This window comes from Urocampus carinirostris, chromosome 4, assembly GCF_059441175.1.
Source record: "Urocampus carinirostris isolate Australia breed hairy pipefish chromosome 4, RoL_Ucar_1.0, whole genome shotgun sequence".
Taxonomy (NCBI): Eukaryota; Metazoa; Chordata; class Actinopteri; order Syngnathiformes; family Syngnathidae; genus Urocampus; species Urocampus carinirostris.
In genome coordinates this window covers 43374839-43379363 of record NC_142352.1, presented here as the reverse complement: position 1 = coordinate 43379363, position 4525 = coordinate 43374839, and positions in this window count along the sequence as shown.

The following is a 4525-nucleotide window of genomic DNA, read 5'->3' as shown; positions in this document are numbered from 1 at the left end:
GATTCTGTTCTATTTTCTGTGTGGATTGTCATCATCAGACCACTATTTTTGGCGGACAAGAAGCTGAGTGTTTCTTCCGATAATGACATGGACCATAACCTGAAAGTGCTCAAAGAACAAGACTATCTAAAATAACTAATCTGTCAGGACCAGAACGGAAACGGGACCCAATTCTGTTACGTTCTCACAAGTTTTATTAAAGGAAAGAGGAAGGGCTGCGCCCACGATCCGGCATTCGCTAGGCGCGGGAAGGTTGCGCTGAACACTGAAGTGGATCTTCTGTGGCGAGCGGTGTCGGGAATGGAAAAATTTGTCAGTAGCTGGGACAGAAGAGCAAAAGCGTGGTGGGGGTCCTAAACGAGTCGTAAGCCAGGAAAGAAGAGTAGAAATGGTCAGGGACAAAGAGGTCGAAAGCCGGGACAGGAGAGTAGACATGGTCAGGATCAAAAACGGGTCGAAGCCGGGAGCAAGAACAGGTGAGAGTCAGGGTCGAAAAAGGTTTGCCTAGTGTTAACTGAGGTTTGCAGATGGTCTGACAAAAGGGTACGGATAGGAGTGGGTTTAAATAGGGACAGTGAGCCGATCAGAGTCCGAGCCAGTTAATGCCAAATGAGCAGTCACAGGTCATGACACTAATATGTAAATCCGAATTACTTTTATCGTTTGCTCCTAAAAAGGAACCGAGTAGGTTCCCATATACCAAGTAATTTGCAAAGAAAATTACAAACACAGAGCTGAAACATAAGTAATTTAGTACATTAATATTAAAATGAAAAATCTATTGAGCGATAGCTAGACAACCCGTCCATAACAGGTAAGTATCTGCACTAATGTAACCTCAGTAACCCCCAATCTAAAAAACTACAGTAATAATAGCTATTTTATATAACACCTTTTTCCAGACCTATACCAACCCTGCGTGGGCTCTAATTAGTAAAAAACGTTTTTGATAGATTTCTTGTAATAACTAAAGCAAAGTGTAGAGTGCCCGGAAAATGTGAGTGTTGTCTATCAACAGATCTATAATTTCAAAACAGCAGCTCATTTTTCCGTTCCACAAAATCAAGTGTCTGACCTCTCGCTTCCTTTCACATCGATTTTAGCAGTGAGCAGAAATCCAAAACAGTGACAATAAAGTGATAAAATTACACTCATTTTCTTCTAGTCAATTCTCTTCCACTGTGCTTTGGATGACAAGTCAGCTTGCGTGTGCAGAAACTAGTAATGTGTCTTTTGCAAACGAAACGGCTTTTTGAGTTGGCTCCCCATCAATCAAGAACCGCTTCCTTATGACGCGCATTTTTCTGTTGTGATAGGTCTTTACGCAATGTTTTCATGGACTCAGTGTTGTTGACTTTAAATTTGTTGTTTAAAATGACCAGGAAACAACCAAAATTTGAAAAGAAATAACCACAAAAATGTCCCCCCCAAAATAACCAAGAAATAAACAAAAAATGTCCAAGATACAGCCCCTAAAAAGCAAGAAAGTAAAAAGAAATATATTAAAAAAAAAAAAAACACATCACGGAACTCACTCCCCCCTTTAAAAAAACAAAAACAAATATTTACTAGGAAACAACCGCAGTGTGACCCCAAAAAACATTGACCAAAAACACAAATTGACAAAAGAAAAATGACCAGGAAACGACCAAAATATGACAAACAAAAATAAACGTCATAAAAAGGAAAAAAAGCAAACATGAATTGTAAAAAAATGAGCAAAATTTGACGAGGAAATGACCAGAATTTGATAAACGACCTAAAAACCGACAAAATACTCATTTTGTGAAAAAGATTACACTATTATTGGTAATATACGGACCTGTCATTTTTTCCGGTCAAAATATTCTACTTGCTGACGGTTTCTTATGGCTGAAATCATCATTGCAGCCTTTGTCAAACTGCTTGTTTGGCGCAAGATGTCTATCTTAGAATAAACTCTTTTTTTTCATCTTTGTTTAAGTTTGGGTTGACGTTTGGACTGTATTTAAAATGTTTTTTTTTTTAATTCACATCAATTTCATCCTGGGACACATAAAATCACTATGCACCCTGTTGTAGTGGTTTATTTTTTACCTTCATTTTGTCTTTAATTATGGTTTCAAAACAGGGTGCAAGCAAGTTGTTTTGTATAAATATCACAAAATACTTCAAACAAGAATGATATGACAATATTGTATCGTCATATTTACCTTTGGCACAGACTGCACTAAACAAGAGAGCCAAGGGTGTGTTGGAGCTGTGTGCATGGCTCCGCCCACCCTTATAACTGACCCAACCAAATTGCTGTAAATGTGTATTAGTGGCATTTCTGGGCGTTTACAGTTTGTTCTCTGGGTTTTCATAAAGTATCTCAACAGTGACCATTCATGGTTTAATGAGCCATCACTTAAAACGATATCCTAGGGACTCATACTGCCAAAACGGGATATGTTGGTGTGACACCCTGACTGTAAACTGAAGTTGTAAATGAACCAGATGTTCTCTCAGTGGTGCTATGACTTCACATGTACCTAATTAGGCATTCAACCATCTGACTTTGGACCGTCGCTAAAAAGATAAGCATTACTTAAATTTCATCTCCGAGCCAAATGTACTCATGAAATAAGCCATACATATAAAGCTTGCGAGCCATAGGTTGAAGCAACAAAAACAATCTGAAGAGCTGTTTTCATTGAACCGAGCTGAAAAGGCTGGTTTTCAAAGGGACAGAATTCACCATCACTCACGGAAAGAAGTAAAAGTTGTTTGAGTCACAATTGGTTCTGTCTGATTTGAACACTAAATAATTTTTGCTATGGGCAGCAGCATATTTTCATCGTATCAGCATAGCTCATGTTATGTAAAGTAAATACAAATTTCTCGAGCTATGTGTATTTCAAACCATGCATGTTCACAGCTGTCACGAGGGAGACCGGACCAGAACGGAGGCAGGAGGCAGGAAGGGAGAACTCAATTGCGTTGACGATCAAAACTTTTATTTAGTAAAATAAAAGTCGTCCAAAACTCAGGGACAAGACAGAACAAACAGGCTTTAACTAAAAACGTGCAAACACAGGTTTCTTCCGACTCAAACAAAACCGGACAGAGCAAAACAGAACGGGAGATGCAGACAGAAAATGCAATGAGCCAGCCCCCGCAAAACCCCAAACCCCCCATAAGAAGCAAACACGCAAATTAGGTGATCTGCTTCAGCTGTTGCCCAGGGGGCGGGGCCAGCCGGTTGCCACGGCGACCATGCTGGACACGACAGAGCCCCCCCTTTAAGGGACAGCTCCTGAGGTCCCAAAAAGAAAAATTATTACCTCGCACCCCGGAATGGTTCGACGTTCTCGATTGGGGCAACCCCGCTCCCTCCTGCGAACACGCAGGAACGGGGAGAGGCAGGCGCCATCGGCGTCGGACGGATCGGACTCGGCGCTCGGCAGGGGGGTGTCGGACAGGCGATCAGCAGCGGAGTTGGAATGGGTCGACGCTCTCGATTGGGGCAACCCCGCTCCCTCCTCCGAACACGCAGGAACGGGAAGAGGCAGGTGTCATCGGCGTCGGACGACCGGACTCGGCGCTTGGCAGGGGGGGTCCGGCGGGCAGACAGGACAGGCGAAAACAGACAGGCGAAAACAGACAGGCGAAATCAGGACAGGCGGAATCAGAACCGGCAAGACAGGACAGAATCAGAACCGGCAAACAGGACAGGCGGAATCAGAACAGGCAAACAGGACAGGCGGAATCAGAACAGGCAGAATCAGGACAGGCAGGGGAGTCGGACAGGCAGGCAAGGGGAGTCGGACAGGCAGGCAGGGGATTCGGACTGGCAGGCAGGGGAGTCGGACTGGCAGGCAGGGGAGTCGGACTGGCAGGCAGCGTAGTCGGACTGGCAGGCAGTGGAGTCGGACTGGCAGGCAGCGGAGTCGGACAGGCAGGCAGGAGAGTCGGACAGGCAGGCAGGAGAGTCGGACAGGCAGGCAGGAGAGTCGGACAGGCAGGCAGGGGAGTCGGACAGGCAGGCAGGGGAGTCGAACAGGCAGGCAGGAGAGTCGAACAGGCAGGCAGGAGAGTCGAACAGGCAGGCAGGAGAGTCGAACAGGCAGGCGTCAAATCTTCCCGGGCAATACCCAAAACCCCCCTCGCACCCAGGAATGGGTGGACGCTCTCGATTGGGGCAACCCCGCTCCCTCCTCCGAACAAGCAGGAACGAGGAGAGGCAGGCGCCATCGGCGTCGGACGGATCGGACTCGGCGCTCGGCAGGGGGGTCGGACAGGCAGGCACGGGAGTCGGATGGGATCGTCCGCTCAGTTCATTTCTTGGCTGGCTCATTCTGTCACGAGGGAGACCGGACCAGAACGGGGGCAGGAGGCAGGAGGCAGGAAGGGAGAACTCAATTGCGTTGACGATCAAAACTTTTATTTAGTAAAATAAAAGTCGTCCAAAACTCAGGGACAAGACAGAACAAACAGGCTTTAACTAAAAACGTGCAAACACAGGTTTCTTCCGACTCAAACAAAACAGGACAGAGCAAAACAG